Source organism: Phyllostomus hastatus, unplaced genomic scaffold, assembly GCF_019186645.2.
Source record: "Phyllostomus hastatus isolate PE091 unplaced genomic scaffold, TTU_PhHast_1.1 phas_scaffold_39, whole genome shotgun sequence".
NCBI classification, from domain to species: domain Eukaryota; kingdom Metazoa; phylum Chordata; class Mammalia; order Chiroptera; family Phyllostomidae; genus Phyllostomus; species Phyllostomus hastatus.
The window spans coordinates 36,404,298-36,427,222 of NW_025334028.1; positions in this window are offsets into that span (position 1 = coordinate 36,404,298).

Below are 22,925 nucleotides of genomic sequence, written 5' to 3' on the forward strand. Positions count from 1 at the left end.
CAATTCATTTTTGTGTTGATGTCAACATTTTTAAGCATAGCATTTTTTAACTGTAAAAGACATACATGTAGAAACTCTAATAAGTGAAGATAATAAAAGTGTATAATAAAGGAAAAGTGTATTGGCTAGCCATGCTTTTGCCCAGAGATGACTGTCATCACCACTTTTCTGTTCATCCTATCAGACAACTTTCTATACATTGTGCACACACGGAAAGCAGGAGCAAATCAGTGCAGGACAACCTTTTATGCTGTGTGCTGAAAATAGAGAGTGTGTTACAGTGATTTCAACTTATCTGATGTCAAAGTAGTCTTGTACATAATCAGAATTAAATGAAACCTGGAGGATCTGAATAAAACCAATTAAACTTGTGGGTCTTGGGTGAAATTCACATTTAAATTAACCATTTTAAACTGTACAACCAGTGGCGATTGGGACACCCCCAATGCTGTGCAACCACCATTTATTTCTATCAAGTTGTAACATATTTTTATCTCTCCAGAAGAAAATCTGTCCCCTGTGAGCAGGTGTTCCCCACTTCATCTCTCTCCCAACCCTTGGCAACCTCCAACCTTCCCTCTGTCCCTACAGCTTTGTCTGTCCCTGACATGTCATATAAATGGAGTTGCATTGCCTTCCATGTCTGCTTGACCTCATACTCCATGCTCTTTCTTCAATAACAACATACTCAGAATATTTGCTTGCTCACAAACTTTTAAAAAAATGTATTGCTTTAAAAACAATTAGTAGCTTTCAAACAACACTCATAAAATAATAGGTTAAGAATAAAGGATAGTGGCACAAGCAATGCCTGTGTTCCCAGGTTTGGTTCAAGAACATGGCAGCGTGCACACATACAAACAGGTCCCCTTTGAACCTGTGTAAGCTGCTCCAACCTGCCCCCTCTCACCCACACAACCTTCTCCTGCATGCCAATCTATTCACTTTTGTAACCCAAACCACTTATTATTTACTGCTGCATATATTGAAATTTGTGTGAATCAATCATTCTGTGTGAGGGTCATCTACATTGCGTGTGTCTCTACACTTCAGTTCTGTTCACTAATGAATAATATACCATTAAATGGTTTTACCAAAACATTTAACCATTTGGTGGTGGTGGGCATTTGGGTTACTTCTAGCTGTGTTGCTATAATAAATGTTGCATGATGAATATACATCATGCTTGTAGTTTTGCTTGTTATTAGCTTTTGCATAATGTGTATCTTTGCTTAATGTTGGGAACTGCCCTGACTGGTATCAGAGGCTGAAACCCCCGCCTAGCTAAGGCTAAGGGAACGCCCTTGGAACTGTAAGCCAGCAAGGAGACAAAAGCTTATCTTCCTGGCAGGAATGCTGCTTCTGCTGCTGAACCCCCAAAAAGCTTGGTCGGTTAGCCAAAGACGGGTAAGATTCCCCACGGGGGGAACGACCTAAGCCAGGCACGATCACTTTGGGAGGCCTCCCAAAAGAAGGACTTTGGGGGCTGCAGCAAAAGGGGGTGATGGACCCTCGCTCCTCGGCTTTGACATAGCCTGAGTTCTCAGCGTCTGGGAAAAAATCTCCTTATCTCTTGGTTACCTAGTTCCCTTGCTCCACCTAAGCCTGAAACAATGACAGGGTGGTGCAGCTCGGTACTGAGAAGTGCGGATTCCCCAGGGTGATCAGGCCTAAGAAAGAACATGTAAATTACTGTGAAACCTTCTTTGTTTAGAATGCTCTCAGTTGAATGAGAAGGGTCTTAGGAGGAAGTTAGTTTGTTCCTCAGTCTTACAGCTCTTTGACCCCCAACTCAATAGACCGGCAGAGTTCTTTGTTTTCTATAGTTCCTTACTTCCCCCCTAATGAGTACTGTACTTTACCTGAATTATTATGCAGAATGAGCCTAATAAAAGCAGGTATGGACGGTAAAGCAGCGCGCTCCCCACTAGGGGGGGTGGCCATTTCGTCCCTACTTCCCCACAGAAACTAGTCTGTCTCTGTGCATGTGTGTTGTTTTTTCTCACGTATTGTCGAGCCATCCAAAGCATTCCGTGGTCACTGCTGGCCGGTGACCCACGCGCAACAGCTTAATGCAAATATTTTTAAAAATTTAAGTGAGTAGTATCATGTTTTACATCTCTTTATATTTCTTACTCTTTTTTTCCACTAAGCACTGTATTTTAAGACCTATCCATGTAGCTATGTGTATCCACAGTCTGTTGGTCCTAGTTTATATGTTTCAGATGCCACTACATTTTACCTGTCTATCCTCTTAAAAATGTATGGTCACCTCCAACTCCTCACCCACAAATAACGCTGGCATGAGTATCCACGTACATGTTTCCTTAGGGACCTATGTCAGAATTTCTTCAACTAAGCATCCAGGATGGGAATTGTTGAGTCCCAGTGTTGAAACATAACTAGTTTGACTAGGAAGTGCCAGATTGCACTCCAGACTGGCTTCCCCAGTCCACAGTCCTGCACACGGTGCACAGGCTCCCGCACCTCCACATCCTAACAACAGCACCATTGCCAAGCTCTCTCTGTTTAGCAAGTCTGTAGGCATTATGTGGCATCATGTCATCTTCATTAGCTCTGTTTGATAAGGCTTTGAACATTTCTTCATTCTCTTTCAATTTCCTTTTCTATCTTCTTCACATGTATATGTACATATAAAGTGATAATATATATGTATATATGTGTATAGGTATAGACATACCTATACACACGTATGTTATCTCTTATTTGAGGTTGACACTTTTTTCTGTTTATTTGCAGAAATTCCTTCTGAATACTATAATCTAGATATTATTTTATGGGTTTGGTCATTAATAATATGTTCTCTCATTTTGGTATTTACTTATTAAATTTCTTCATTGTTCTTCATTTTAAGGTAATGAAATATATCAAAATTTTGCTTTTTCAAGGTATTTGTTTTATTTTTAAAGAAATCCTTGCCTGACCCTAAGTCATATAATAACCTGACATAAGTCTTAAAAGTTTTTGTATGGTATTCTGTATAATATCTTGAGATTAGTCTTCCAGTTCAGTATTCTCTCTAGTTTTGTTCAATTAATGATAAATCTGTTGCTTGAGTTTTAATTTCAATTAGCATATGTTTTATGTCTAGAAATTCCATTTAGTTTTCTAAATCCACTTGGCCATTTTAAAATATCTTATTTTGTGTTCCCATTTAATTAGATATAGACACTAGATAGATATAGATATAGATATTAGATAGTAAATACACTTATTTTTCTTCTATGTCTAATATTTCCATACCAAAAATTCTTTGTCAATCAGTTTCTTTAGTTTTTACATTCTTTTCTTCCCTGCCTGTACCTTATATTTTTAGAAATCTTATCCTTTGTGATAAAAGAGCTTTGTAACTTTATCTGTAAACATTCTTTGAGACTCAGGTTGAGGGCCAAATGCCTGGGTTCACTCAAGCTCTGGGCCACTTCTACCAAGTGAGCTGCTGCCCATTGTGTGGTGTTCCCAGTTAACAGGTTGCAAAGTCAGACTACAAAGCCCATGCAGATCAGTCTAAGATTCTAGTTTCTCAGGACAGATTGCTTTTGTTCCTCCACTCAGGATCAAGTTTCCTCAGATACCCTGGATCTTGGGGAAATTTACAGACAGTTTTCTCTTATTATGAGAGTCCCAATTTTAGGTAAACAGTTGTCATTATAGACTTCTTCTCTTCATGCAGGAGAAACAGGTGCTGTCACCAGCTCCATGGGAACCTCTCCTCAGGTTCACTAGAGGTAGCACGACCTCACAGTGGTGCCAATTGTGTGCTCTACTTCTAGTGCTAAAATGGCCTCAGACTGGATCTTTCTAAGTTGCTATCTTTTATAAATTTAAAAATAAATTTTAAATATTTTACTCCTAATTTTACTCATATTTAATAGCAGGATTAGTTAAGGATCTCATCTGTCTTCACTTATGTAAGTTATCAACTAGTCTAAAAACCTCATTGACATGGCAGTACCCTCCCTCTCTGAACTTGTCTTCTTATTAACATTTGGCATGAATGCTCATGTCAACACTCTTGATTCCCCTGGCTTTTCTATCTGTCACTCCAATGGGCTCTTTGCTTCATGTTGTCATTCTGATTTTGATTCCACTCAATCCTTCAGACAATGTATGTGCATCAATCAGGTCTTCCAACCCAACTGTATAAAGCTTCTTGGTTTTTTGGCCTGATCAAGCCCTCCATGTTCCACCAATCCTTCTCTACCAGCTGAAGCCACACTGAACCTGAAGCTCTGAAAGCCTCTTGAATAGTCATATCAGAGATTCAAAGTACTAAACTCATTATCCAGTTTTCCCATCAGATTATAACCTGAGAGCCACCATCACAACTGGCTTCCTTTGTAGTTTCTCTGCTGCTTCTTTGGTCCCCCTAACCTTAACCCTATTTGTTGAACACATTCCTAATGTGAAATATACTCTCTTTGACTTGAAATAACATGCTCTTTTGTATTTCATTTCATTTCATTTCATTTCATTTCACTTCATGAGCAGGTCACATATTTTCTTAAGGGCAGAGCAGTGATAACCCATTTGTCCTTGATTTGCATCACCTCCTTTTGGGGACTGCCATCATGATTCTACTACTTTCATGAATTTGCTCAATGACTAAAAATAATCAAGTCTCTCAATTCTCACAAGAGTTAACTAGAAAATTAGTTCTTAAGTTGAAAATTAAATTATATACATAAAATCTACATAGCTTCCTAATTTATAAGTATTTCAGTCAGCTGAAGTTAGTCTTAACTTTACTAATTTTATTAGTATTTTAAAATTACAGCATCAAAGATTAATTGTGTTAATAATTAGAAAATTGAGCATTAACTTGTTTCAACAGAGTGGCCTTCATACTATTATATTTCACTTTATTTTAGCAAAGCAGTGTATGTGCAAATGCAAAATGATCCATTTGTCGTCTAACTTACAATGAAAAAGAATGTAGAGGTTTTGTGAAAACACCGAAATCACATTTTTTATTGACCCACTTTAAAGTAGTTCTAGCTAACATTGTAGAAACATCAATTATTTCTTGTCACAGTTTTTCTATCGACTGGTATAAAACATATGTAAAGCCACCAGAATTCATGAGAAATGATAAGGCTACAGGAAGCATATCTTTCCTGTTAGAGATCTCTCTGTGCACAGGTATGTGTCTGTCCTCCATGCCCAGCTAGGTCAGCCATCTGCTTGACAGCCTCAGTGTCCACACAGCCACATCTCCTGAGTTGGTGGAGAGACAGCTAACCCTGATGACTCCCACCTTCCTCCAGCACACCCCCACTCATCATGGGTCCTCATGGGGTCTCTTGGCCCCACTGGTTTCATTCCTCTCTATCAGGATAGCAATGGTGAAATGATAGGTAGGAATGTTGGAATATCTAGGACATAGGATTCTATGTAGAATATTCTTAGGTTTGGTTTTGTACAATTTGCATGGTCACTGTGAGTCAACATTTGAAAGTATATGCCTCACAGGTGAAGGGGACTTGCAGTTCAGTTGAAGGAGACTTGCAATTCAGGTTAAGCTGTCTGTCACCTGTGTATTGTCATTTAGGATTCACACTAAGGTGAGTCATTTGGAAGAGGCAGCAAAACCACAGGAGTAAGGAATATGAAATAAAGACCCAAGGTCAATTTAAATATCAACTAACATTTTGCATAGAGAGAGTGAAAATAGAACTTGTTGTGACATCAGAAACATATGTCTATAATTGAATCAATGGCTTTGTGCAGGAGAGGGGAGTGTGGACAGAAGCAGTGTCTGAAAGGCCAGAGAGAGTTCCAGAAACAGTAGAGGAGGTGGGCAATATCAGGAAAGGTGTGAGGATTTTCCTTCTGAACTGGTGAGGTTCCTACCCTTCTGTTCTCATTACTAGATAAGCTTGGATGAATTCCAAAACCTATTCCATGGAAGTTTCTGTATCCTGATCTTCTTGAGGAGTCAGAACCCAAGTTGATTTTTTGTATGTTTATTCTGAAGTGTAGAAACATTATAGTCACACTTAATTAGCCCATTTGGAAAATATTGATCCAAATGTCCTATTTTCTAAAAAGTATTTTCAATTAGTGTTCCAATTAACTGTATTATTAATGAACATGGTCTTCATAAAATTAATCAGTCTCTGTTAGGCTTTGACGATGTCAGTTTGATTACATTAGAAACAATTAAAATGAGTTGCAATTTTCTATCAGTTTTTGAGCCATATATGGATTGATGAATGTTCTCAAGTCATCATAATTTTAAATGCAACCAAACAGGTAATTATCATATACCATCAAATATAATTATAGGTGTTAATCTCCATAAAATCCTACAAGTTAATATCATATGTTAGCAGTTAATCATATAGTTTAAATGGGTCTATGATGCATTTTTATGAACTCTCTCATCTTCTTCGGTGAGGAATGCACCAAGCAAGGGAGGAAGGAATACAAATGAACGCTCATGGTAAAGAGGTTAGATTTGCAAACGTGTACCACTCTGATAAGAAAGCAAGCCTAACTGGTGCTGGGAGACACCACCCAGAGAAGCTGTGCTCCTTCTCTCCATTAGTGTACTCAGGAGGTACAGCCAAGACATTAGGAGGAGTTTCTTTGTTGATGTCCTTAGACTGGAGAATTCTGGCAATCAATCACTGATCCCAAGCTCCACGATGTAACGCTCTATTGATTCCTAGGAATTATAAATCAGTCTATCTGAAAATTCTCTGGAAGAATTCCTGTGTCTGTTTTGTACTAATTTTCTTGCATTGCCTCTGTTGAACTGTGAGGTTCTGGATGAAAAATTGTTGAATCTCCCTCTCCACCTATTCTTAGATTCAGTATGAAGGCTATGCCCAAGTAATAATTTTTAAGTGTTCAAAAAAAAGTTTACTACTTAAAAACAAGAAAAGGAGCAGCATCGATAGGTAAGAAGGCCAAAGCTGAAATTATGGATTACAAGGAATGGAGATTCTATCCTCAAATAGGAGGAAAGTGACAGCTAGCGACTGATAAAAAAAAAGCCACTTCTCAATGGCAAAGATAAAAGCTCCTGTTCTGATTGTGAAGTTCGGTCAGGCTTTGGCTGTGGGTCAGACAGCAGGGTGGCCCTCACCCATGATTCTGCTCAAACTAGATGCAGAGGCTGAATACACACTCCAAGTGACTGGGAGGCAGTAGCACGGGATGCCTCCATCATAGTAGGGGTAAGAGCTTATGAAAGACCAACTGCAGAAGTAGCAGACAGAATGGTGAGAGAGCAGGACTCCCATTAAGTTTTCAAGATTCCAGAATCAAAGGCTCAGAGGTCATCTCTCAGCATAGCTGTCAGGGGTTAAAGGAAACAATATGGACCCTAAACTCCTGGAGAAAGAATAGCATAAGAGCAAGTTCAGCTCCAAACATGGAACTGCTGCTAATCTCAGATTCTATAGATGGATCAGGAGCCTAGAGAATCAGGCAGGCATTGAACAGAGTTCTGGCCAGACATGAACTTGCCACTGATGCCTGCAAAGGCTCACTTTTGTGGTGGGGTGTGGTAAATTGCTCTGAGTGAAATACCTATTTTAACACCTATTAAAAATTAATTATGATTACTCATTTTAATTATAAAATTAGAGGTTTTTTAAATAAAGGATTTAATTTGCTTCTAATGATTGGTGCTGCTGCTCAGTTCTCCAAATGGCTGTCACTTGTCTCTACTCAAGAAAAACTGAGCAACTTAAATCACTACTGTAATGTTGAAATAAAGATTTACAAACAGAAGTATAAAGGCATAAGGGAAAGGAGAGAAGGACAGCAGGTTGGAAGCAGGCAGTCAAACATCTGTGAGTCCCTGTGTCATGCACGGGCACCACACTAAAAATACACCTGCATGACACTCTATGTAATTTTCACCACAAACAACAGAGTTGGTTTTTTTTTGATGATTTGCAGATAAGCATCTCAGGCATAGGTATGCGAATTGGTTTTCTTAAAATCAAACAATGAGAAGCCAAAATTTAGAGTCACATCCTTAAGATTCTCAAGGTCACCTTTATTCCTTAAGAAAGGAAAGAGGTAGCATCTGATTACTAATTGTGTCAAGTGCTTACATTTCATTGTGCTAATCAAATTTTGGAAGCTTCAGCTTGAGTGGGGGTGTGGGTGGAACAAGGAGATAGGAGGAGAGGGGGCAGTCAGAGGGGAAATTTTCAGGGAGGAAGTTCCATTTCACTCTGGCCTTGCAAAAAGAGTAGAATTTTAATAGCAAGTGAAGGAATCATTGTGATTCCAGAACAGCATGCCTAGGGGATGGACACCAGGTATTCAATGCACCACTGTAGGGAGGCTTCTCCTACTGTTTCCTAAGATACTAACTTTATTGTTACAGAAAGGTAACTCAGTCAGTATGTTTGGATGATTCTGTTGTTCTGCTTTTGGAGATGTGTCACTGGAGTTCATATGTAAGAGATTCAGAAAACTGTGCCTGCTGGACTAGACAATGTGTTTCTATATAACAGTAAAGAGCATTCTACATGCCACACCCTCTTCCCCCTGGAGTATTTATGGTCTTTGTGACTGCAGTAAATAACTCAGGGGGGATCTGCCTAACTCACAACCCCTTCGTAGGGAGTGGCCCTTCCCATTCCAGCAGCAATCGTCAGGGGACTCTCACTGGCCCGGCTAGACTTGTCCAATATGTTCCTACTCCCTGGACCTGTCATTTGAATCTAAGAGGATTCAGTCTGTCTCTGCTAAAGGTTAGAATTGTAGCAGGCAACCAAGTGGGAATCAGGAAGCAGCCAGGTTTTATTATGCAGAATAGCAGAATATCACAGGAGAAAGCGGGGTTAGAAATTAGGGGAGACAGAGAGATGAAGACACAGAGACAGACAGAAACAAGCAGAGAAACAGAGAGGGACAGAAAGGAACAGATTGAGAGAGAGACAGAAGACAGAGAGAGACAGGTACAGAAGACAAGACAGACAGTGAAAAAACACAGAGGACAAGAGAAAGAGACAGAGGAAGAGAGCAAGAGGGTGACAGAGAGACAGAGACAGAGCAGACTGGTTTTGTTTGATGTATGCTTTATGACTGTGCTAGGCACAGAGTCATAGGGGCCAGCTGTTTCTTCCTCAAGCTTTTCTACATTCATAATTCATTGGTTTCATGAGATATACCATGTCCTGTAACAAACTGGCACTTTAAGCAGAGTGTTTGTTTCTGATGCCCACAACTGAAAACAGCGAGCAAAACAGTGACGCACTATGACTGAGCTCTGCGTAATGCTAATCAGAGGAAAGTTTTTAGGATAGATTAGACTAGGAAAAATAAAAGCAAAACACTTTTTTTGTCCTCTGCAGAGAATATGCTTATTCATTCTAGAGAGGGAAAAGAGGGATAGAAACATCTATGTGAAAGAAATGTCAGTTGTATGTCTCTTGTATGTGTTATGGCTGGGGACCGAACTGGCAACCTAGGCATGTGCCCTGAATGGGAATCAAACCCAGAACCTTTCAGTAGGTGGGACAACACTCCAACTAAGTGAGCCACAGCGGTCAGGGCAAAAGCAAAACACTTCCAGGTAGCAGAGTATAATCACTCATTTTCTCCTGACTGAGAATCCATAACAATTAGAAAGTGCCTGCAGGCACTCACCATCACTCCATAGGTCGCACGTGCAAGGGGGGAACAGGCAGGGCCACTCGGCCCAGATCACCAGAGCACTCCCTACATACAGCTGATAGCACATTCCACTCATGTGTTGTTTCCTGATACTTGTGGTGGTGTATAGTTTAGACTTTTTAACCAGTTCAGATTGACCTAGCTTCTTGTGTTCTTTTCTCTGTTCTGGGCATGTGAAACAAATTTCATCCGTTTGTCATATATGTACTTAAAGATTTGACAAGAACCCCCAGAGATAAACAGGAGAAATAAACAAGCCAATATTTCAAGGCCCTTGAAGGGCTTGGCCATAGTCAGCCAATTAATGAAGGTCCGTTTAAGCCTTAAGTATCCATAGGCTTCATGACAGACCCCAGACCTCTTGCTTTTAGGTGGGGACAGGTGACTGTTTCTGACCAATGTGCCAGGAATGAAATTAACATTGGTTACCTGTAGACTAAACCAAAAAACATCGGGGTACTAACTACGACGTTTTAGGGACCTCATGCTCTAGCAGGTGGAACTGAAAGCTTCCATCAAACCTAGTTCTTGAGTGACAGTCCCAGTGAAGGGCAAAGTCCTCTTCTGGCCCCCATTGGCCAGGAGTGGTAGATGAGAAATAAGCCCTGATCAAATTAAGTCTCTATACTTTGGGGTGTGTTTGATAGCACAGAAAATCTTTCTCATCAAGAATCAGCATAGGATCTCATGACTTGCATTCTTTCTACCAAATTGAGGCAGGGTAAACATTTCACTAAGAAATAGAATAATGAAGAGTCATCTATAAATCCTGTAGCTTTGTCCATACTCCCTTCAAATGGAAATCTCCACTTTCCCTTCCTGTCAACATCCTTAACCACAGAGTGAACACAAGAATGAGGGGTGGGCTGTCCTAAAGAGCGATGTAGCTCCCACTTTTCTGGGTTGCTTCATCTTGCTGCATGCTGTTGGACCTAAGATAGTCTATTTAAACTACACAAGCTTCAAGAGCCTCACGTGGACACAGAGATTAGGAAAATATCTACCACACATGTTATAAAGATCAAGCAATAGATGATTGGACACCACAGTTCCTGGAATGCCCCATTGGTCTTAGCTACACTGGTTAGTAAGCAGGTCTACTGAAGGTGCTTGACCCAGACTGATGTGAGACCCCAGTGCGGTGATTGGGGCCTGGTGGCCATATGGCCTTTGAACATCCACCGTTACTTGGGTATATTCCTGAATGGACATTTCTCAAAGTGCTGCTAACATTCACATGGGTTTGGGCCATAGAACTTTTCATGTGTTTGCAGGCATTCATGCCTTCGAGGACCTCTAGTAGGGGTGTTCAATCCATGCGCATGCGGCTCAGAGTGGCTATGAATGTGGCCCAACACAAAATTGTAAGTTTACTTAAAACATTATGAGATGTTTTGTTTTCATTAGTGTTTGTGTATTTAATGTATGACACAAGACAACTCTTCTTCTTCTCGTGTGGCCCAGAGACACCAAAAGTTTGGACACCTCTGCAGAGGGAAGTCCAGTGAAAGCAAAGACTAAGGTAATTATCTCCTTTGCAATTCTCCAGGGCCACTAACAGAGTCTGCCTGAGGAAAACTTTAAGATTTCTTTCAGCAGCAAAGGCAGAATGAGTTCATAAACAAAGGGATTTTCAGTTAAACGCTGAATTTGTGATTTTCCTGTATAGCTTGATTTAAACCACTGGCTCATCTCACAGGGGCAAGGTCCCGCTCCCTTCACCTGTGCCCAGAAGCATCAGCAGTTTGGCTCCTTACAAAGAGCATGCCCAGCTGTGTGGGCATGCTGAGAAGAATGGCAGGAATTGGCCTGCAGGGAAGCAAGATTTCAGCACAATGTCAAGTGACCTAATGGAGGGCACCTAAGCCAAATGTCCTTGGCAAGGAAAAGCTTGGGACTAACTCAGAAACCTAATCTTAGTGTTCAGTTTGCTAATTTGTAAGAAAAAAGGGTGTTTGAACTTCTTGTTAAAATAAAGACCACCTTTTTAATGAAGACTTTTTGCTTTGTTTTGTTTTGGGGCTCTTGAAGAGTGATAGGGTGTGACAGTGATCCAACTATTTACTGGGTTAAGTAGGTGATTTACAAAGTCAAAATGTATGTCAAATAGGTGTGGACATGGAGTGAGACGGAGTTAAGGCCTTTACTTGGAGTGAGTTTATATTTGGAAAACAATTTAAAACCATGTATTTATTTCTTAAATTCCAGGAGCCACTGAAGTCCATGGTGAAAACATGTTCCCATCACTGAGCAGGAAGCAGGGAAACTGAGGCAAAGCCTTCCTTCCTCTTTGCTGCACTCAGACACAGAACCCCTCATTACCAGTTCTATCTATTCCAGGTGATTCTAGTAAAATTTTATTTCTATTTATTTATTTTATTCTTATATTATTATTATTGGTGAAATATAGAATATGCTTACAGACTAACTCAAAACTTGATTTTTAGAAATGCACCCTCTCTTCTCTTACTCCAAAGATTGGAAAATAATATCCTGTCCTGTCTACCTTTTGGGATTCTTTCAGCTTTAATCTCAGATTCACTTATTCACTCCAGTTCTACAGAAAGGCAATTTTGCATATTCCTTATTTAAGTATATCACAGGGAGCACTGAACCTGCTTTGCCCTCCCTGGAAATAGCTCTCCAAGTGCCAAAGCTTTTTTCAGAAGTTAAAACATTAAATTTTTTTTCTCCATGTGCCTCATCAGTAAAATCAATCAAACATCTTAATATTTATGCCATTATTTCCAGAAAGGTAATTGCCCCGCTGGGTGAATTGTGCAGATACGTCAGATACATTGTGATGTCTGCCCTGGGTTTCATCAAGTTCTGTTGCCAACTTTTGACCACAGAAATCTGACAGAATGAATTGCACAGACAGAAAACAGGATTTTCAAGGGACTTCAACCATGTGGACATCTGTTAGAAATCTCATTTTACTAAAAATAGCACTCCTGGTTTCCTTCCATGCTTGTCCTGGCTTGGATGGTGGAGAGAACAGTGTGGTGTGATCCTATCATGTATATTAGTTGCTGCCTCATAGCAACTATGGAATGCTCTGTCACTGGCATAGCCTCCTGTGGGCCCATCTCCCTTAGGGCCCTAAACTACATAACACTAAACTCTTCCAGGAGAAGCATTACTGTGGAGTCCTCAAGAGCAAGGCCATTGCAATCAGATCTGCCTTGATCCACATTCCCTAGTCTTTCTCTTACTAGTTCTGTGACTTTAAGAAAGTTACATAACTCCTAGGAGCCTAGGTTTCTGTAAATGGTGACAGTTCTAATTCTCCCTCTCATAGTTTTATAAAATTTAATGACACAAGAGGAAAAGTAATGATGGCATCACCTCATTGTTCAACTAAAAAAAATCACTCTACCTTCATCGTTCCCTCATTCCCTCTCTAAACTGAAGTGCATGTTCACTGCTGTTCACCTGTTTTCCTGCTATTAAGCTCCGGCAAAGGTGACTTCCTCTTTGGTGCCCCCAGACCTCATCCCTCCTGAGTTCTCAATAAGCTTATTATTCCAGTGACTGATCACTCCCAAAATGCCAGCCCCAATCACCAGCAGAAGCCAGAGGCAAACACAAGAACCAACATGCAGTGCTTTTCAAACAAAAGAAAGGCAAACAACCCCAAATTCTCTCTTGACCTACAACCCCCAAGTCTTGTTTCCTTTCTCTGCTCCCCTTCTCAGAAAAACCTCAGAATTTTCTCTATACCTATTCCCTCCATTTTCTCACTGTCTTTCACTCCACCTTGTAGTTAATGATTTTTCTGAAATTAGTGTGGTACTGTGTTGCTTAGTTTTCTAAAATCTCATCATTGGTCCATTTCAAATCCTTCCCCAAGGTTGTACTCTGCTCTTGGTGTATTCAGGTAGTCAGCTTTGCCTCTTGGGTGATTCTTTCCTGGATCTCCTGGATCCACTCAGTCTGGACTGGTTGTCTCTCTCCGTGGTCTGCAGCCCCATCCCAGGATCCCCCTTCACACTTAATGATTCCCTTCATATTTCTCCTGGGGTATATCATGTTTTATCATTTCCGTAGCTGCCTCTTTTCCTGTTTCCTTGTTTATCTTTGGGATAGAGTAGGTTTTCTAACTACTACCCCAAAACAAATGCCTGGAAAAATCAATTTTTTGAGACTTTTTAGCATTCACAATTAATAGTTGAGTACAGGATCCAATCTTAGAAATATTTTTTGTTGTCATTTCTTTGTTTTGTTTTTAGGGTTATGAGGAATTTATCCATTGTTTTATAGCTTTCAGAGCTGTTGTTAAAAAGTCCAAAGATTTTCTGGTCTGTGATCCTCCATATATGACATATTTTTAGATTTTTTTCCCTTGAAGTTTGTGCATCCTATCTTAACTGAAATCTCACAACAGAATTCTTTGGTTTAAGTCTGTTTTCATCTCTCATTGCAGGCTTTCATTGGGTCCTTTTGGTCCAAAAATCCTTCTGTTCTCAAAAATATTATTAAAGTATTTCTTTGATATTTTCCTACTTTGCAGTTTCTCTTTTGTCTAGTGTTCTTATGAACTTCGGTGGGCATCCTACACTGCATTTCCAGCTTTTAAAAATTCTTCTCTCATCTTGCCCCTTTCTTCAGTTTCTTTTGGTGGATTTCCTCAACATAACTTCCAAAAATTCTCTTGATTAATTATTTTATATCATGTTTTTAGTTTCTAAGTGCTCTTTTTTGGTCTCTGGATATTTCACATGTATGTAATATATAGATACACATATCACATGTTCTTGCTTTAAAGTGGCAAAGTTTCTTTAATTCCTGAAGATTTTAATGATTTGTTTCTGTTTGTTCACATGTTTGGAATTTTTTTTCTCCTGTTGAAATCTCTGTTTCTTCCAAGTGACTTTCCTTTTTTTTCTCGTTGTTGATTTTTTTATTTTTATTTTTCTCCAATTCATTTTTGTTTGGGTCTCTATTATTTTCATGTTGGACACGTTTCTCAGATATGTGATAATTTTTCTCATCCAATCATAATTAAAGAAATAATTAGCTAAAGAACTTACCTGTGGCCAGATTTAGATTCTATTTTGGGGGGACCAGAGTTAGTACCACATTTTTTGCTCTGAAGCTTCTGAAAGTGTGCTGCTGTTTTTGCTTTTCACATTATCCTTTGAATTATGGATTTGTGTCTAATAAACATCCCTTTACAGTAGTTCAATTGTTTCAGGTGGGAGAAAAAGTAGAAGTCTGTGCTCATCCCAACATTATCACCTGGGAGTCTCTTTGTTTGATATAGTGGCATCTCCCAGCAGCCCTCCTGGATTGGTTTTTGACAAATTTCCCAATAGTTTCTTTATCACCATTTCCAATGGGCACCTTCCTTTTATCAAGTTCCTGAAGTGTGGCCATGCCCTTCTTCTTGAAAGACTTCTCTAAAGACGGCTTAATCTCTGAGGTTCCCAGTCATCGCTATCCTAGAAACTCCACCCAACTGTCCCACTCACCAAATTGCAGTGCTTTAACTCAAGGTGGCTTCCCAGACTTAGGGTCAACCTCTACATGTCTACATGTCTACAGTTTGAGAACTGTAGACATCTGTGTCACTGTAATAGAATCTTCTCTTTCCCATCTCTAGCAGTCCCTGCCATTATTTGGTGGTGATATTCACCATGCAGAAGGGGAAGACCCTGTGTCCTGAGTCCATTTTTGGGATCAGTCTATACAATGGAGTGGGACCAGGAGCTCCACCCATACTCCCTGGCTCTGAGCTAAGCATTAAAACCAAATCCAAGCACAATATTCTTAGCAGATTACTGTTGTGTTTCTGGCACAGCTATGCAAGAGTAATGACAGCTTGGCATGTATTTTTAGCAAAACCTGCTAGTTATTTATTTATTTTTTTACAAACTCCAATAAATTGTTTTATGTACCCTAATAAATTGCTATAAAGTTTTATCGGGGATCAACGTCATAGTTACTCTCTGAAAGTCAGGAAAACATCCAGTGTGTGGCATGTCTCACATTCATGAAGAGTCCTCAGTGGTTTTCTGTCACATCTGGAGGTTCTTAACATAAGCTGTCAGTCATAAAAACCCTATGCTTATTTAAATGTAAAAAATATATATCTGACCCACCCATCCTAACAGGAGCACTTTTGCTTTTTCTCTGTCACATTTCACCTTCACACATCTTTCCCAAAGTGATCTTGCCACAAACCTTGTAAAAGTAAAGTCTGTTTGTTCCGTTAACTTTTATGACAGGCCACAAGTTCACTACTTAAGTCTTCCCACGAATGTTCTTCCAGGTCCATGCTGCTCTGTGATCAGATTACATTTAACAAAAACTCTCTGTACATACACTGGTCTTTTAAAATATGTCCTCCTACCCACTCTCCCTCATTTTGGATTTTTCATATTTTGGATTTTATCTCATTTTGGATATTTTTAAAGCTTCTTATTGATCCCATGAGGTTATTAACACCATTTTCAAGAAGGAAAAACCATTGTCATAGAGAATAATCACATGGTGACAAAAATGACAATGTTCAGAAGTGGTAGGGCAAGAATTCAAATCCAGGTGAGTCCAGCCAGCGCATGTGCAAGATGATAAGAATGAGACAAGGATGAATTTGTTCTGTTCTTGTTCTTGGAATTTCTTCAGTCCTCATTCTCAGCATGGCCTTGGATAGTAGGGCTCTAATATGCTATTTGTATTGAAGCTCCTCCCTTAAAGCTTCTCAGGCCATCCAGAGGCAGAGGGTCCAAATTAGTGGGGGAACCACAATCATCCACAGAAGGAAGGATGGGGATGAGGGCTCCTTGAAAGAACCAAATGATGGCAGCTTCAGCTGGCCTCTGATCAGCATCCTCTGTGGCCACAGACCTGGCTTGGGCATCAGAAATGCACGTCCCTTTGGACCCTAGCCCAGTAGGAATGACTAAGGGTGACATGGAACAGGATAATGCAAAGGCAACATTGAGGATGGTGCCTAGGTCTGAGAACACAGAGTCCTGATTGTCGTTTTGAAGATCCAGAAGTAGAAATCTCAAAGTAGGAGGGAAATGAAAGCAACGTGCAGCCAATCGGATGCTATAATGCTCACTTTCAGAGAACCGCTCTTGAATAGGAGTACTGGTACATTTTCATTATTTGTCTCCCATGTGTTTTCAAAAGCTGCAGGACCATGCAAATGCCAGGGGCACAGAGTTTTCTCTCTAAGAGGAGGACCACATTACTTGAACTGCCAGTTCTCTGTTGTTCAGACTAAGGACTCCAACAATCATGGGCAGGAGGAGATGCAGGATGGCTAATTTTCACATTTCTGAAGAACCATCAGAATAAAGTCTATGGGGAACTAAAATTTTGAAAAAATACTTAAAAATAAAAGATATAGCATGCATTTTCTGTTAAAAAAACATTTTGGTGAAGAAGCCAAATTGGGTAAGAAAAAGAAAAAGAACTGTCTGTAGTGATCTGGAAGTGAGTGGAATAAGTGAAATAAAATGGCCCACCTTTGAGTCTGTGTGTGTGCGTGTGCATGTGTATTTGTGTGTACTTGTGTGTATATGCCCTTGAATGCCACTTGAACCAACTGAGACTGTTGTGGGGCAGTATCTCCCACAGAGCCAAATAATATTCAGGTCACCCCACCATGGTGTGAGGCATGGCAGGCAGATGGAAAGAGCTTCAATAAGAAGAGAAGGTAATCCAGGTTGGAGCGAAAGCAAGCCAAATGATTAAAGGTATTTGGCAATTTGGCCAAGTACAATTAATCTCTTTTTCAAAAAACCTTCAGCACTGGCTGGTGTGGCTCAGTGGATTCAGTGCCGGCCTGAGAACCAAAGGGTTGCCAGTTCAATTCCCACTCGAGGCACATGCCTAGGTTGTGGGTCAGGTCCCCAGTAGGGGGCACACAAGATGCTTCTGTCCTTCTCTTTCTCTTTTCCCCTTTCTCTAAAAATAAATAAATAAAATCTTTTAAAAACCCTTTAGAGTTACTGCATATTAACAGTGTGGTTATACTTGTCTCTGTAGGTATGTTATTTCTTTTCTAAAGAGAATTTGCCCCAGATCTATGGCAAATTATTCTACTTTTTGACATTTAAAACCGAGTATCTCCAGATTTACCGTATAAACAGCTGTCCTGAAATATTAAGCAGAGCTGAGCTTAAAATAAAGGAATTTTTTTAAAAGATGTCACAAGGTGCACCACACTTTTCTTTGAAGATGCTGTTTCTGAAGCCACCCTTATTTAATCCTATTTGATGTCCCTCGCTCGTTTGATGTTGTAGAGCAAATACAATGTTTTACACAGGACAAGCCCACAAGAGGAATTCTATTCCTGTTCTCTGCAGTAACACAGTAGAACCTGAACTAACGCAAGTGAGGAATATCCACTCACGTCATGTGGACGTGAAGACGTGTCCTGCCAGGGCTCCATGCCTGCCGCGTCTGAGCCACATGGAGCATCTCACACAATCACAAAAGCACTTTAGCCCCCTGAGCCAAAGGGGCTTTATCAACTGCTTTCAAATATCTGACTGATTTTTTAAAGAAAATTTAAAAATCTTTATGCACTTCTGTTTTAAGGTTAAAAATGTTTTTTCCTAGACTTTTAGAACACAGTAAAATAATATGGTGATTCTAACGAACTAAAATTCAAATATTTAGAAGATGAGTACTACTTTACTGATGAAAAATATTTAATTTGTTTTAGAAATAAGATTATGTGTTGTTTAAATTTTAGAAAGAAAAAAATGAAATGTGGCATTGAGCAATATTTCACATAAATATGAAAAATGCCAGAAATCAGTATCACACATTGCCAGTTTAAGATTTCTTAGACTAGGAATGCTACTGTAGATGACATTATTAGTGTTATAAAAACATGTTTATCTTACACAGAAGATAAAAATCTACAGTTTTCTCATGTTTTATGTTAGGTGTACACAATGCATTTTGCATTATAAAATTTGAAGTAGAAGTAGAGTAACTGTTGATTCAGAAGTATTAAATGCTTTGTGTAAATTAAAAAATAATTTAGAAAAAAACAAAAAGTAAATTCATTCTGAAAAAACTAAAAAGAAAACAGCATACAAGGACACGCTGTCATTTCACCGTAGTCATGAGTCTCAACATTAGGATTTAATGTACAATTATTCTTGAAGAAATTTGGAGTGTGTTTATATTTTATAAGTTCAAAATTGTCACCTATTTGATTTAAGTTATGTGAGAAGGAAAAAAACCCACTATAGTAATTCTTTGCCTCTTCATTATTTTTTATACATGTGTAGGTGACTTCTAACCTCTGTATTAATTTCTGAAACATGATCACTGATATTTCATTTTATTTTCAAAAAGCATTCCTATGAAGAGCTAAATGTGCTAACATGGCCACCCAGGTAACAAATGGGTCTGAAGTAACTCAGGAGTGGGGCCAGAGCACAATCTGACAATGAACGGCTTTTCTTCATTCTCCACTGCTCTTCATCTAGTTTTCATTTAAAATCAAACCCTAACTGCAAATGGGTATGTCTTTCAAATTATATTAAATTTGTAATACTTCCTCCTAGCTCATTTTTACTAACTTCTGTTTTTGACATTTAGAGCAAATGCATCTATATCGGCTATATACCTATACCTATATCAATATGTATACCAAGATCTACCTATCTATCTATCTATCTATCTATTAACTACCTATGTATCATGTACTTATGTATTTATGTATATAGGTATTTATACCTATATTTAGTTTTATTACTACACCTGTATTTTAAAAGATTTTCATTATAGTATAATTTATACTGACAGAAATGAAATACTATAAATATTTGAAAAACAGTGGCTTTATAAAGAATTTATAGTGTAATAATAATCAAACAGTGTATGTCATATAGTCATTGCTTTTTAAGGAAAATAACATGGAAATTTGATGATATAGTGTTAAGAACAAAAATAAAGTAGAAAACCAAACTGTGACATAGCATAGATAGAATTTTCATTAAAATGGGTCCATGTGTATAGCTGTATGTTTTTAAAAATAGATATAAAAATTGGAAAAACTGTATCTGAACATGAACAGTAGTTTGTCCCATGGTAAAAAAAAAATTATGGGTAACTTTTATTTTTATCTTTAAACTATTTTATTTCTTCCCACATTTTGTACAATAAATCTATTTTTCCTACTATCAGAAAAAAATTAGAATATTATCTTAAATTAGTACAACTCAGCATGCTGGCAGTGAGGAAGTCAGACTAGCTATGGTTTTAATTGTGCCTTGCTATAAAAGGGTCTTCACAGATGTAGCTTTGTTTGGGACCTTGTGTCCTGGACAATGGCATTTGGACCTTCATCAGTCATGATCCATGTTACAACTGAGCCTTCCCAATACCATTGTATAGGAAATGACTCCAAATAAACTTGTCTAACTTGTCAAATGAAGCAGTTTATACTAAGTTTTGTTCATGATTGCCTTGGCCCTTTCACATACAGTTATGCTGTTTTAAAGTATATTCACTTCTCCACTATAAATGAAATCATAATTTACTCTTCAATTGCCTGAAGAACTTCAAGTCCTTTTACTACTCTAATCCCTTACTTAGCCAATTCAGATACAGAATCTAAAAAAATTCAGTATTGTTATGCTAGTGAAACTCAAGTTTTATCTTGTTTTTTAAATTTTATTTTTTTCTTGTTTACCTTAAATCTTGACTGTTTTTTCTGTTTCTGTACAGTCAATGAGATATTCACTAGAATACTTATATAAAAATATATATTACACATACATACATATATGTAATCTGTATGTTATGCTGGGATGCATGTCTTTAGAAATCCCACACACTTGCTGAAAACACACTACTGATTAGGCTGGGCTTAAAAACTTATAAGTTGTCAATTAGAAACACATCTTTCTCTTCACTATGTGCATGGTGAAGCTCTGCATAAATACAAATGTCTGAGAGAGTAAGAACAAAGCCTTAGTTTAATCTTCTGTTAGGTTTCTGAATTAAACTGGTTTTTCTCCCAACCCCAGCAAAATCAGGAAAGCACTCAGGTACAAGGGCAGCCCAGACAAACTTTAGACACTCAGGAGAGCTCCTGGACTAGGGAGTGATGGTCGTGGTGAGGGCAGGTCCACAGATGGCTTCCAGAGAAGGGCTTCTGAAAAGTGGGCATTATGAGGTGCTTAGCACACTTTAATGGTGCCAAGAACCCCACGTGCAATGCCCACTGTCGAGTCCCTTTGTTCAAGGTTTGATATAAGGTTGACAAGATCTTATGAATAATGTATTTCTCCAATAAACTGGAATGTTTAACTTAAAAACAGTCTCATCTCCCCTAAATTTCCACCTTAGCCAGACACATCACAACCAGATGTCCATAAAGACAAGGCCGGGTTCTTAGCTCTTACAGCCATTCCGCTCATTCCCTCAAATTAGTAACATTTCAATTTGGCATTCTCTCTCTCTCTCTCTCTCTCTCTCTCTCTCTCTCTCTCTCTCTCTCTCTCTCTCTCTCTCTCTCTCTCTCTCTCTCTCTCTCCATAAGAGTTTATTGGGAATGTTGAATTAGAACCAGATGGTATTTTCAGCTCAACTCCCCTCCCTTTTCCTGTTATTCTGAAGAAACAATTCCAGATCCTGGGAGCTCCGTGGGGAGACTGTGCCGGTGCTCAGTGAGGATGCATTGTCTAATTCCAATAATGGCAGAAAACTCACCACCACGAGATCCTTGCCTGAGTAATTCATAATTACTTTTGTTTTAAGTAATGCCACCTGAAGAAGTCCAGTTGCTTCCAATTTATTGTTCACCTCTTGTTTTAAATTTTCCAGAATTTATAAAAGTTAGAATGTTATCTTCTGGGCATGTTGAACAAATCATTTCTTAAATGGGATGTAAGAAGCTTTCATCAGGCTAAAAAAGCTTTGCAGGTTACTGATTAATGAGAATATTATGGAATCACTATGGACATTTCTAAAATATAATTTTGTTTAGAGAATTTTTACCATTTTAGTCACTTGTATTTTGTTTCTGAGGTTTTCATTAATTCTTTTCATAAAAGCTATAATCCACCATTCTGTTCCTATTTCCCTTCAATAACATTTTAATGAATCAAATATTTTATTTTATAATTTTTATTAAGAGGGAGCAACTTCTAATATTGAGATTTTTATAATCATAGTATCCATTCCTATGCATACATAGATTTATGTTTTTACTAGGTAATTAATATATCATATATAAAAGATATAATAAGCTGTAAAGTAATATATTAATATATTTGTTTGGCTTCTTTCTCATTCTTGCTCTCTATTACTCACTAAATAAATGAATTATGGTATGCCATCTCTCTATGCATCCATGTGTAAAGAGGAAATTACTGTTCAAGTTAACTGGAGAATTAGAGGAAATTACACAGCATCCAAGACACTGCTCTTGCCATTTCCCCACCAATCACTGCAGATTAGGCTTCTGTAGACCACACAGGTAGAGAAAGGCAGAATGGTTGTAAATTCATGATTATACTTTGAAAATTTCCAAATCAAATTCCACTGAAAACTTTTGACATTGTTGACCATGACCACAGAGCTGAACCGGAGTTTGGAGCTTGGTGTTTTGCAATTAAAACCATTTCTCTCCTGTTATCTGAGTGTATACTGTTTGTATCCAGTAAATACCTATTGACTGAAGTTATCCACTCTAGTTAGTCTAGAAAGTCTCTCTCATGATTTTTAAGAAGCGAGGATGTAGAAGTGATTGTGTTCTGCTTCACAGAAGGAGACAGTGGTGTGATTATGTTGTACGGGAGCGGTGAAGCTGCTGGTGGTCCATTCACAATGATCCTGGGTTTGGTTTCTTTCTCCCTAGCTAGGTGACCCTGGAACTCAGCAAGTGGTCTCTAACTCTGAATCCCGGGTTCTTTCCGAGGTGGCACTGTGCCCCTTAAGGGCACAACCTTGAAGGTCTGTTTGCAAACATCCATGTTCATGCATTTAAGTAAACCCAGCAACATGTCATGGCCTGGACAGACAGAGTCTCGATAATTTAAGAAGTTGGCTGGACACAGACATTTTACTTTGTTTAGTTTTGCAGTCTAGTGAATTCATGAACAGGCTAGAGCTTTCAAACTCTTACCTTAAGTTACAATCAATAGATGACACTCACATTGACCCTTTAAAAAAATAAAGTGTTTGCTTCCAGCTTAGCAAAAAAAGGTGTGTTTTGTTACATTTGGACTGCATTATCTGGCAAAAGCTACACCACAGTTACACTGTTTATAAAG